This window comes from Salvelinus sp. IW2-2015, linkage group LG8, assembly GCF_002910315.2.
Source record: "Salvelinus sp. IW2-2015 linkage group LG8, ASM291031v2, whole genome shotgun sequence".
NCBI lineage: Eukaryota > Metazoa > Chordata > Actinopteri > Salmoniformes > Salmonidae > Salvelinus > Salvelinus sp. IW2-2015.
Genome location: NC_036848.1, coordinates 10033841 through 10048191, shown reverse-complemented (window position 1 = coordinate 10048191; position 14351 = coordinate 10033841).

Here is a 14351-nt window from a genome sequence, read left to right as displayed (position 1 = left end):
TGGTTAACTGATTTTTTGTTCCTCTGACGTCCTTGGGTAGGCAGAAGAGTCTGGAAGGCATCAAAGGAATTTTGTTCTGAGAATTATAGCAACCGACTTTTGAATGCTCCTTTGTTGGGGTCTGAGCAGATTATTTGTTGCGATTGGCAAACGTAATAAAATGGGGTCCGATAGTGCCAGGATTATGCAGGGAAAAAACATTAAGATCTACAACCATTTATTCATGGGACAAAACTAGGTCCAGAGTATGACTGTGTGCAGGTGGAAGCCAGGTCCAGAGACATGTTGACAAAAAACCCACTGGAGTCGATGATCGGCTCGCGAAGCTTTGAGTGTGTTAGTGGATTTCATATGAGATATTAAACTACGAACAAAAAAAGAATTGGAATATATTGCCTATAACCTAAAGTGCCGATATGGAATTTCAGGGGGGAATCTTAGGAGACGCAGAAGACCGCTGTATGAGTGGGGCGCCAGGAGGCCTGGTAAACATTAGGCCGTATAAGAAAAGGTGATTGAGTAGCCTGCCCATACGATTGTCATGACTAAAGCTCAAAAGACGAAAACGTCATTTTTTTTCTTCGTAATGAAATTGCTATCGTAAATGTTAGCACATCCCGCCTTTGGCGGATGCACGGGATGAGTGCACGTAGTGGTAACCAGGAGGTGAGGCCTGACTTTAAACACCAGTAAATTCACTCGGCTTAAGCCCATTTTCAGTCAGGCCAATCACATCAAAGATTATGATCAGTGATTATTCATTGACTATCAACTGCGTTTGAAGTGAGGCGATCTCACATTTAAGTACCGTCCATTTGAGATGTGAGGTATCACGATCTCTTTTCAATAATGGCAGCGAAATAGGAGGAGGTCCTTTTCTCCTAATAAGATTTGCTAAGGCGAACACCCGCATGTTAGTTTTGCCCAACCTAGGTCGAGGCACAGACCACAGTCTCAATGGGGATGGCTGAGCTGACTACACTGACCTATGCCTAGTGGCCAGACTCCACTAAGCTGGCAGGTTGGGCTAACAGCCTGCTTGCCTGCCTGCACCCTATTTTCATTGTGGAGCTAGAGGAGTTAAAGCCCTGTTATGTTGGTAGATAAGATGAGTAGCACCCCTCCAGCTAGGATGGAGATCCGTCACTCCCTCAGCAGGTCAGGCTTGGTCCTGTTTTGTGGGTGAGTCCCAGAAAGAGGGCCAATTTCTACAAATTCTATCTTTTGGGAGGGGCAGAAAAACAGTTTTCAACACAGCGATTGAGTTGTGGAGACCTCTGCTGTAGAGCTCGTCACTCCCCTAACTGGGAGGGGGGCAAGACAATTACTCGATGCCGACACATCTTTCTAGCTGATTTACACGCTGAAAGCTATGTTGCGCTTGGTGACCTCTGACTGTTTCATCCTAACATCGTTGGTGCGACGTGGATAACAATTCTCTATACTCTCTACACTCGCCAGTTTTAGCTTTACCAGCACCATCTTCAGATTAGCCTTAACGTCGGTAGCCCTGCCCCCTGGTAAACAGTGTATGATCGCTGGGTGATTCGTTTTAAGTCTAATACTGCGGGTAATGGAGTCGCAATGACTAGGGTTTTCAATTTGTCAGAGCTAATGGTGGGAGCCTTCGGCGTCTCAGACCCCGTACGGGAGGAGTAGAGACAAGAGAAGACTCGGCCTCAGACTCCGACTCGCTACTTAAATGGGGAAAACCGGTTGAAGTTTCTGTCGGCTGAATGAGCGACACCGGTTGAGCATTCCTACAGCATTTCCCTCCAGAAGCCATGAGAAAGTTGTCCGCTGCGGGGACTGCTCGGGGGATTTATACTAACGTTACTATCTGTACTTACTGGTGGCACAGACGCTGTTTCATCCTTTCCTACACTGAAATTACCCTTGCCTAACGATTGCGTCTGAAGCTGGGCTTGCAGCACAGCTATCCTCGCCATAAGGCGATCGTTCTCCTGTATATTATGAGTACAGCGACTGCAATTAGAAGACATCATGTTAATGTTACTACTTAGCTTCGGCTGTTGAAGGTGCTGACGAACCATGTCCAGATAAAGCGTCCGGAGTGAAAAAGTTGAATGAGTATGAGTGTGTGCATGTTCAAGTGTGTGTGAGGGTTTGCGTGTGGGTGTTTGTGTGCATGACCATATCCTATAACTGTTGGCTTCAGATTGACCCTGTGTGGTTCCCTGTTATTTTCTTCAGATTGACCCTGTGTGGTTCCCTGTTATTTTCTTCAGATTGACCCTGTGTGGTTCCCTGTTATTTTCTTCAGATTGACCCTGTGTGATTCACTGTTATTGGCTTCAGATTGACATTGTGTGATTCACTGTTATTGGCTTGAGATTGACCCTGTGTGGTTCACTGTCATTGGACACCATAGCAAACTGAGCACACCAAGACGAGTGTTTACACAGACAATATCCCACAAGTTGGTCTTCATTATGACACACAGACAATGTCCCACAAGTTCGTCTTCATTATGACACACAGACAATATCTCACAAGGTGGTTTTCATTGTAAAACACAATGTCCCACAATTTGGTCTTCATTGTAACACACAGACAATATCCCACAAGTTAGTCTTCATTATAACACACACAATATCCCACAAGTTAGTCTTCATTATAACACACACAATATCCCACAAGTTAGTCTTCTATTATTATAACATCCTGCTTTATTAGGGATGGATGAGGCATCAATAGGAGTATGTCCGCTCAGCTGTAACTCATTGGCGGGGTCAGAGGTTACTTGGCAGTATAGTGTGAGGTTCTGGCAGGAAGCATGGCCTCTACTCCCCTGTGCTGTCACTACAGGAGGAGGTGCCCTCTTTTATCTCCAACCAATCATCATTATGGAGATGGGATATGTTTTTGCGTTATCATTCTGTTGCTACAGAACACCTTTTTTTTGCCTACCTGGTGGTGTAGCGGTCTAAGGCACTGCATCACAGTGCAAGAGACTTTACTACAGACCCGGGTTCAATCCCTGTATCACACAATTGTATCGAACAATTGGCCCAGCTTCGTCTGGGTTAGCGGAGGGTTTGGCCGGGGGGGCTTTGCAAGTAGGCCGTCATTGTCAATAATAATTTGTTCTTAAATTACTTGCCTAGTTAAAGGTTAAATAAAATAACATCTTTGACATGGTTATTTAGCAGATGCTTTAAACCAAAGTGTTATCAGGGTGTGGTCAGTAGGCCTTGGTGCAGAAAGATCCAGTCATGTGATCAGGTTGTGGTCAGTAGGCCTTGGTGCAGAAAGATCCAGACATGTTATCAGGGTGTGGTCAGTAGGCTTGGTGCAGAAAGAACCAGACATGTTATCAGGGTGTGGTCAGTAGGCCTTGGTGCAGAAAGATCCAGTCATGTTATTAGGGTGTGGTCAGTAGGCCTTGGTGCAGAAAGATCCAGTCATGTTATCAGGGTGTGGTCATAGTAGGCTCTTGGTGCAGAAAGATCCAGACATGTTATCAGGGTGTGGTCAGTAGGCCTTGGTGCAGAAAGATCCAGTCATGTTATCAGGGTGTGGTCAGTAGGCCTTGGTGCAGAAAGATCCAGACATGTTATCAGGGTGTGGTCAGTAGGGCCTTGGTGCAGAAAGATCCAGTCATGTTATCAGGGGTGTGGTCAGTAGGCCTGGTACAGAAAGATCCAGTCATGTTATCAGGTGTTGGTCAGTAGGCCTTGGTGCAGAAAGATCCAGTCATGTTATCAGGGTGTGGTCAGTAGACCTTGGTGCAGAAAGATCCAGTCATGTTATCAGGGTGTGTCAGTAGGCCTTGGTGAGAAAAGATCCAGTCATGTTATCAGGGTGTGGTCAGTAGGCCTTGGTACGAAAGAACCAGACATGTTATCAGGGTGTGGTCAGTAGGCCTTGGTGCAGAAAGATCAGTCATGTTATCAGGGTGTGGTTCAGTAGGCCTGTGGTGCAGAAAGCTCAGTCATGTTATCAGGGTGTGGTCAGTAGGCCTTGGTGCAGAAAGATCCAGTCATGTTATCAGGGTGTGGTCAGTAGGCTTGGTGCAGAAAGATCAGTCATGTTATCAGGGTGTGGTCAGTAAGCCTTGGTACAGAAAGATCCGTCATGTTATCAGTCTGGTCAGTGGTCAGTCTGGTGATGCCTGGAGCCTTGAAGCAAGGCCAGGGATGAGGCCAGGAATGAGGCGCTTGGCAATGCAGTCTGAGTACATTATGAAGACTAAATAAGAGAAAGTGATGCCCTTGTCATGGAGAGATGTAGGGGAGATGTAGGAGGGAGGGAGAACACATACACTGAGAAAGAGACAACTCCTAGAAAGAGTGATGAGAAAGAGCGAGAAGAAGCCCAGACACACACTGACCATACTGGAAGCCCAGACACACTGACCATACTGGAAGCCCAGACACACTGACCAATACTGGAAGCCCAGACACACTGACCATACTGGAAGCACAGACACACTGACCATACTCGAAGCACAGAACCACTGACCATACTGGAGCCAGACATACTGAATTGAAGCCCAGACACACTGACCATACTGGAAGCCCAGACACACTGACCATACTGGAAGCCGAACACACTGACCATACTGGAAGCCCAGACACACTGACCATATGGAAGCCCAGACACACTGACCATACTGGAAGCCCAGACACACTGACCATACTCGAACCCGACACACTGACCATACTGAAAGCCCAGACACACTGACATACTGGAAGCCCAGACACTACTGACCATACTGGAAAGCCCGGACACACTGACCATACTGGAAGCCTCAGACACAGCTGACCAATACTGAAGCCCAGACCACATTACTGACCAATGACCTGGAAGCCCAGACACACTGACATACTGGAAGCTCAGACACACTGACCATAACTAAAAGCCCAGACACACTGACTATACTGGAGCCTGGACACACTGACCATACTGGAAAGCCCGGACACTGACCATACTGGAAGCATTGACTCACTGATCATACTAGATCCCCGGACACACTGACCATACTGGAAGCCCGGACACACTGACCATGCTGGAAGCCCGGACACACTGACCATACTGAAAGCCCGGACATACTGACCATACTGGAACCCGGACATACTGACCATACTGGAAGCCCAGCACACTGACCATACTGGAAGCCCAGAAAACTGACCATAACTGGAAGCCCAGACATACTGACCATACAGGAAGCCCGGACATACTGACCATATCTGGAAGCCCAGACACACTGACCATACTGGAAGCCCAGACAAACTGACCCATACTGGAAGCCCAGACACATACTGACCATACTGGAAGCACAGACACACTGACCAACTGGAAGCTCAGACAAACTGACCATACTGGAAGCCCAGACACACTGACCATTACTGGGCAAAGCTAAGTGCAGGTCACTCCAGTCATCAGGACAGCTCTCTCTTTCCCACCAGTATGCTGTACTCTGTGGTTCCATAGGTGGTTGTCAGTGGGGTGGAGGGGGGACCCAGAGGGGTAAATCTAAAGGAAGAGAGGAACAAGATGCTCCATCTCTGACATTATCAAAGACCAGGGAGCTTTAAAAGGTCGGTGTTGCCATATTCTCACCTTCTGCCGTACTGACACTTGGCATTTCTCTCATCTTTTGCTCTAATTAAAAAAGAAAGATAACAGTTGCCAAGGCTGTTGCTGTGGTTTCAGTATGGATGTGTTCCCTTACATAATTGAGAGAGGCTGTTGCTGTGGTTTCAGTGTGGATGTGGTTTCCCTTACATAATGAGAGAGGGCTGTTGCTGTGGTTCAGTATGGGATGTGTTCCCTTACATAATGAGAGAGGCTGTGCTGCTTGGTTCAGTGTGGAATGTGTGTTCCCTTACATAATGAGAGAGGCTGTTGCTGTGGTTCAGTGTGGATGTGTGTTCCCTTACATAATGAGAGAGGACAACATTCCGATGACTCCTCAAGATGTACATTATCAGTTTTCTCCAAACGGTTACCCCCCCCCCCACCCCCTTTCTCCACAACTCTTTCTTTCTTCTGGTAACAAGTAAAGGTGAGATACAGTCGTTCAGCTGAGGGTTCAAGCTTTCCCCCTCTTTCAGATTTCCAGGAACTCAAGTGGACCTTCAGCGGTCAGCACAGAGCCACTGAATGTAAAAGGACACATAACGGAACATAGTGGCCTGATGGGTAATTTCCAACATGGCCGCCAGCTGTGGTGTTCAGTTTCTACAGATATGTAAGATGTTAGAGGGACGTTAAAGGATAGTAGGATGATCTTATTGGAGTAGCATCATGGCTTTAGATTGCATGTCTGGACAGAGAGGAGCAGAGAGAGGCAGAGCGGAGCGGGTGCCTTGGCAAAGCTGAGGTAAAAACACAACAGCCAGACAGACAGACAGACAGACAGGTACATTTGAGTATTCCATTATGGTAGCAAAAAGGCTGTTTACATTAGACATGTAGCGTAGTTATACCTATTCAAACATGCAGGGTGGAGACACTGTTTCAATTACTCTGTTAAAGGTGAACTCTTTGACACTAATTCACTTGCTGTCATTGTGTAAGCATGCCTGTATGTGTCTAAAGGGGCTTGTACGTCTCAACATATGTGCATCCAGCAGCAATCTATTTTATGTAGATATTATGTTTCAAATGTATATATTCAACAGTAGGTTTACATGTTCAGACCTTATCAGTCTGTATCAGTAGATGTTTCCATACTGTATGTTTGCGTGTGTGTCTGTCTGCCTGCCTATCTGTTAGTCAGTTAATGTGTTTTTGCAAGGGGAGCGAGCCTGCCTGCTTGCACAAACATGTGTGTCCGTTTGTGTGTGTGTGTGTGTGTGTGTGTTTTAGTGTGTGCATGTGTGTGTGTGTGTGTGGACCATGCACTGCAGTAGATGGTCTTGTTGTACAGTAGTGTTGCTGTACATTAAGCCCTGCTGGACAGCTGTGGTTCTCAGAGGTCACCTCAGTCCACAGCAGATAGAGATTAGGCTGTGATCCTGTCTCTCTCTCTCTCTCTCTCTTCTCTCTCTCCTCTCTCTCTCTTCACACACACACACACACACACACACACACACACACACACACACACACACACACACACACACACACACACACACACACACACACACACAGACGACGACCAGACAGACCAGACAGACAGACAGACAGACAGGACAGACAGACAGACAGACAGACAGACAGACAGACAGACAGACAGACAGACAGGACAGACAGACAGACAGACCAGACAGACAGACAGACAGACAGACAGACAGACAGACAGACAGACAGACAGACAGACAGACAGACAGACAGACAGACAGACAGACAGACAGACAGACAGACAGACAGACATCAGTGCTTCTGACAGGCTAAGCCACTTAAGTGGCAACATCTCAATCATTTTTTTTTTATCCCTCTGAAACCTGTCTGATTCTCTCACAAAGCACCAATTCCCCTAATGAAGTACTATAACTACAGTCGTGAACATTTAACATGTAGCTACATTATCCCTCTGAAACCTGATGACTGAGTAGATCCCCATGTGTTGTACACTTATTTTTCAATTTTCTCTAAGGTCTTGGTTCTCTTGTTATCTCAACTCCATCTCTCCTCTGTGTGGACAGAGAGGATGCATGCTGGCAGACAATGTGCTGATTCTCTCATTTCATTTTGGAGTGCTGGCGATGCCATCGTTAGAGAGTGTGAGGGGGCGTGCTGGTGGTTTACACCCGCTTCTTTTGTTCTGCACGGAAAATAGATACAACAGGATATATCTATATATATATATAGGAATTCAGAAATATTTTATTCACACTATACATTTTGGAAATAAACACAGCGGAGGTTTAATGTTCCCTCTAAAGCCACCAGTAGAAATGTTTGTGAGTGACCAAATGCAAACCAATCATGGCAGGGTTTACCATCGCTCGTCACAGGAGTCATCTCTCATCTCAATTCAAATGGAAAAAATGCTGATTATTGATAATACCTTCTGTCTGTTTTTATGGTTTGGTCCTGTATGGTTACTGTTTTTGTTTATTACGACGGTGGCAGAATGTTTGTATAATGTTGTGGAGGTGGATCCATCCAGTATCATTGTGTTCAGATATTGTTGCCTTCTCTTTCCCTCCTCCAGTGCTCTTGGCCCCTGTCGTCATCATCCCTAGTGGTCACATGGTCCCGTCTCTTCTCCGAGACTCCCACACCAACAGGCTGAAGCTATAGATAAATCACCCAACCCTGAGCCTCTCTGGCTGGGATCAGCTCCCCGCCCCTGCCCCTCCTGGCCCAGGGCTCTGGAGGTAGTGCTAGAGGTTAGCGGCTACTGGAGAGGATTTCTGTGAACCCCAGAGCGCCTGGACGGGTGGGAAGAAGTCTTACCACCTAATCCTGTTAAATAGATGGCCTGTATTTGGGCTGTCAGAGGATGGCAATAAAAGAGACAAAGAAGATGTTTAGTGTTGCTGAGATAAATCTTTTCTCTTTTCCTTCTGTCTTCCTGATGAGAGGTAATGAGAGGAGGGTGGAACTCACTCGTTTCTCCCCTTCGTACAGGATGAGTTAGGAGATAGTGAGATGTTCTGTACCATAAATACACTTTATCCCTACAGTATGTAGACCAGAGAGATCATATATCTCCTTGCTATTACATTTTTTTAAATGATGGTGAGAAAAGAAGAGAGAGAATAATACGGGAGGCAGAGATAGATGGAGAGAGGGATTCACAGTGAGAGAAACAGAGAGAAGTGAGTGACGAAGGGTGGCGGAGGGATGCAGGGACAGAAAGAGAGGATGTGTAAGTGCCAGTGGAGTGGGCAGACCCTGGCTGGTGGCCTACGTTTGTTTAGCTGGTGAATTCTTCCTCCTAATCCAGTGACTCAGCCTGTGGTAGAGCCCAAAACCAGTCCGCACACGCACATTACACACACACACACACACACACACACACACACACACACACCACACACACACACACACACACACACACACACACACACACACACACACACACACACACACACACACACCACACACACACACACACACACACACACACACACACACACACACACACACACACCACACACATCAACAAATGCATGCACACAGCCCAGAGCCCAGAACAACCAGGGAGTGAGGATCCAAACAGACCACCACACAGTGGATGGTTTCAGGACAGAGTGAGTTAATATCATATTTACCTCGTCATGTGAAGCATCTTTCAGTTGGAGAAAAGTTATTTATATATCAACAGTCTAATATGGTAATACTGTTGTAATTCAAGTTATAACTAATGACATGTTTTGGTGCTAGTTTATGTTGCTGAGTTTAGTTTAGTTTATTAATTCGACCATTTAAAAAAAACAAGCATACATAAAATTTTAAAAAGCCATACATGCACATGAATAAAATCATCGAAGATAACGCACAATAAAGTCTGGGATTTATTTCATTGTTAAATCATGGTCGATACAATAAAGTCTGGGACTTATTTCCATTGTTAAATCATGGAGGTTAACACACAATAAAGTCGGATTTATTTCCATTGTTAAATCTTGGAGGATAACACACAATAATGTCTGGGACTTATTGTCACGCCCTGACCTTAGTTATCTATGTTTTCTTTATTATTTTGGTTAGGTCAGAGTGTGACTAGGGTGGGTATGCTAGTTTTGTATTGTCTCTGGTTTTTGTAGGTCTAGGTATTTGTAAATCTATGGTGGCCTGATTATGGTTCCAATCAGAGGCAGCTGTTTATCGTTGTCTCTGATTGGGGACCATATTTAGGTAGCCATTTCCCTTGGGTATTTGTGGGTTCTTGTCTATGTGTAGTTGCCTGTTAGCAGTCATTTGTATAGCTTCACGGTTCGTTTTGTTATTTTGTTAGTTTTGTTCAGTGTTCATTCTTAGAATAAAGAAGAATGTACGCATACCACGCTGCGTCTTGGTCTCCTCCTTTTGACGGCCGTGACAGAAGAACCCACCATAAAAGGACCAAGCAGCGTGAAAAGGAGGAGCAGCGTTTTTATGGAGAAATGGACCTGGGAGGAGATTTTGGACGGAGCAGGACCCTGGATGCAGGCTGGGAGTATCGCCTTCCGAAGGTGGAAATAGAGCAGCAAAAGCGGAACGGCGATATTATGAGGAGAAATACAAACAAGGCAAGCACGAGAGGCAGCCCCAATAATTTATTTTGGGGGGGAGGCACACAAGGAGATTGGCTGAGTCAGGTTGGAGACATGAGCCAACTCCTCGTGCTTACCGTGGTCAGGCACCGTGTTATGCAGAGATGCGCACGGTGTCTCCAGTTCGCATTCATAGCCCGGTGTGCTCTATTCCAGCTCCTCGCATTTGCCGGGTAGAATGGGCATCCAGCCAGGACGCATTGAGCCAGCTCTACGTTCCAGATCTCCAATGCATCTCCACGGCGCAGTGTATCCTGTGCCTCCTCCCCGCACTCGCCCTGAGGTGCGTGTCCCCAGCCCGGTACCACCAGTGCCGGCACCACACACCAGGCCTCCAGTGCGCTTCCACAGTCCAATACGGCCTGTGCCTCTTCCCCGCACTCGCCCTGAGGTGCGTGTCCTCAGCCCGGTACCATCAGTTCCGGCACCACACATTCAGGCTCCAGTGCGCTTCCACAGTCCAATACGGCCTGTGCCTCTTCCCGCACTTGCCCTGAGGTGCGTGTCAGTCCAGAGTCCAGAGCTTTACAAGAAAGCACATTTCCAAGCATTACTCCTGAAACTGTATAAGCACACATCAGCAACACCTGATCTGGTGCTGCGATTGTGTGCATCCCTAACACGAGGAAAGTAATCACTTAGATATCTGGGCACGGGCCATAAATACTCCTGTAAACCAAACCTAGTCTAATCTGGGACACCCTAGCCTCAACAGGCAGCCAGTTTAGTTCCTGAAAGCAGCTCCTGCCTATGTTAGTACGTGGACTCACCTTCAATACTACCCTAATCAGCTTATTCTGGACTATCTGGAGCTTCCCTTTCATAAGTTTAGATAAACCCCAAACCAGGACGTACTAGTATAGTCAAAATGGCATTGAATGAGGGCAGTAGCTAGCACTTTCATGGAGTCCTTATCAAACAGCTTGGACTTTCTAGCCAAAAACTTAGTTCTGGCATTAACCTCCTAGCACCTTATTGCCATGCTCACACCTCCCAACTTCCATCAAGGATACATCCCACGTAGCTATCAAAGGTTTAGTAGTCAATACCTCACCCCCTAACTCCACTCTGATTTCAAGACGACCTACACAATTTGGGTCTGGATCCAAAAATAATTGCTTCAGCTTTCCCTAAGTGCAGAGATAGCTTATTATCTCCAAGCCATTTGCTAATGTTAGTAAGCTCTGTGCTAAGTATGCTTCCAACATAGTTTTACTTTTGTGAGACACCAGAAGCGTAGAGTCATCCGCATAAAGAAAAAGACGGCAAGAACAAGCATCTTTCATATCGTAATATACAATAAAAACATCAGAGGCCCAAGCACGCTCCCCTGCGGAACGCCACAACTCCTTGGTTTTGCCTGAAACAGTGAACCATTAACCTCTACTACTTGCTCCCTTCCTGATAAATAGGACTTTACCCAGCCTAGAGGGATACTGCTTAACCCCAGTGCCTCCAGTTTAGAGATTAGGAGACAGTGGTTACTGTATCAAAGGCCTTCTGTAGGTCAAACATACATGTGAAGAGAGAGAGAGAGAGAGAGAGGGGAGCGGAGAAGAGCGAGAGAGAGAGAGACGGAGAGAGAAATGAATAGGATGAGACATATCTAGGCCAATGTGGAAGCATGCAGGTAAAAACAGTCCAATAACACCTGGAGGTCCAGCAATACTAACAAGAGAGGGAGAAGAGGGAAAGAAAGAATGAGAGGGAAGATAAAAGGAGAGAGAGAGTGCATGAGAGAGTGTTTAGGAGTGGTGTGGTCATGTGTGAGAGACAGACTTGCTGGACCAAGGGACACGCAGGGGTGTGAGCAAGATACTGGCAGTACTAAGACTGGAGCTGTGTGTGTTGTGTGTGTGTGGTGTGTGTGTGTGTGTGTGTGTGTGTGGTGTGTGTGTGTGTGTGTGTGTGGTGTGTGTGTGTGTGTGATGTTGTGTGGTGTGTGCGTGCGTTTGCGTTCGCATGTATGCACATTTGTGAGTGTGTGTGTGTGGCATGGGATGCAGATGGACTGAGCTGACGTTACACTGAGGGATGAAAACACTTCTGTTGCTAGGGAAATAAAGTTGCCTGAAAAAAGGATGATTGCTTTATGCCTGTTTAACAACCCCTGTAGAAACACGCAGTACTATGCTGACCTCCCAAGACACTATGCGTAATAGTACTGGTCACTTTCTAATGGTGATCAGTGGTGTTGTGGTGTTGCATTACGGAGATAGAGAATACATAAACAGGGAGGTATTCGAGAACCATGCAGCCAATACTGGGTTTGATGGGGTAAATGTATTCCACCTTAATTGAAAGTGTAAACTTTCCCTCCTTGTTTTCTGTGTCCATCCTTGTGTGGAAGGTGTTTCTCTCGTATGTGGTGCCTGATTCCTCCTAGTCTCAGACTGGGTGAACTTATTGGTACCCCTCCCCCAGACAAGGGTTGGGAGTAGGTGGGGAGGAGGGCTCCTGCAGTGTTATAGCGGCTGGCTGGGAGTGTGTGTATGTTTCACCTCCCTTGTGTGAAAATGTGTGCGTCTTTGGCCTGAAGTGTGCAACGCTATTTACAGATTATCACCTTGGGGAAAGCTAGGCGATAACTTTAGGCCTTCAACCCAGTAATACAGTATCACAGTGGCATTATAGATCAAAATACAATGCTTTTCACTTCAAACTCCAGTGAGAATTTTCATAATAATGGATTTACAGAACATTTATATTGCACTTCTCCAAGAGCTCAGAACACTTCACATGGTAAGAAATTCATACTAATATGCTTACTCATGCATACACTGAGTGTACAAAACATTAACATTAAGAACAATTTCCTTTTTACCCCTTCAGAACTGCCTTAATTCGTCTGGGGATGGACTCTACAAGGTGTCGAAAGCTTTCTACAGGGATTATGGCCCATGTAGACTCCAATGCTTCTCACAGGTGTGTCAAGCTTGCTGGATGTCCTTTGGGTGATGGACCATTTTTGATACACACAGGAAACTGATGAGCATGAAAAACCCAACAGCGTTGTAGTTCTTGACCCAAACCGGTACACCTGGCACCTACTACCATTGTAACGGTTTTCTTCCTGGGATGAAGGAGAGGACCAAAACGCAGCGCGGCTAGTGTTCAACATGTTTAATAAAGAGAAAAACGTGAACACAACAAACTACAAAACAATAAATGTGAAAACCGAAAACAGTCCTATCTGGTGCAGAACACAAAGACAGAAAACAATCACCCACAAACCAACAGTGCAAACAGGCTACCTTAATATGGTTCCCAATCAGAGACAATGCAAAACACCTGCCTCTGATTGAGAACCATATTAGGCCAAACAACAAACCCAACATAGAAACACAAAACATAGACTACACCCACCCAGCTCACGTCCTGACCAACTAAACAAAGACTAAACAAAGGAAATAAGGTCAGGAACGTGACAACCATACCACGTTCAAAGGCACTTTGTATTTTGTCTTGCCCATTCACCGTCTGAATGGCACACAATGGCACACATACACAATCCATATCTCAGTTGTCTCAAGGCTTAGAAATCCTTCTTTAACCTGTCTCCTCCCCTTCATCTACACCGATTGAGTTGAATTTAACAGATGACATCAATAAGGGATCATTAGCTTTGACCTGGTCAGTCTATGTCATGGAAAGAGGAGGGGTTCCTAATGTTTTGTACACTCAGTGTAGATGGTCCCTTCCCAATGAACTAATGTTGCAGATAGGTAAGCATGCTGCATGAGTTTTGATCAAAAGAGCAATGGAGAGTTACAAACTAATGTGAACCATTTTTCTGGATCATTCTTAATAACTAGGATGTTCATTCTGATCTGAGAATAATACCAGGACAGTCAAATAAAAGAACAGTTCCACACCTATATAATAGAAAAGATTAGAGGTTTACACATGGATGTTGCTTTTTCAATTATGTGGTGCTGTGTTCTCAGGATTTATCAATATTTATTTTTAGGTGTTGAATTTTAAATCACACGTTATATAATGATTTGATTATGTATCCAATGATATACTTGGACATGGGTAGCTATGTGTGTGTGTTGTGTGCGTGTGTGCATGTGTTTGTGTGTCTATGTGTGTATGTGAGACACTATGCTTCTAAGTATGAGCTGCAGGGCAGTTCCATAAAGTTGAATTATATGTTGAATTCCCTATGGA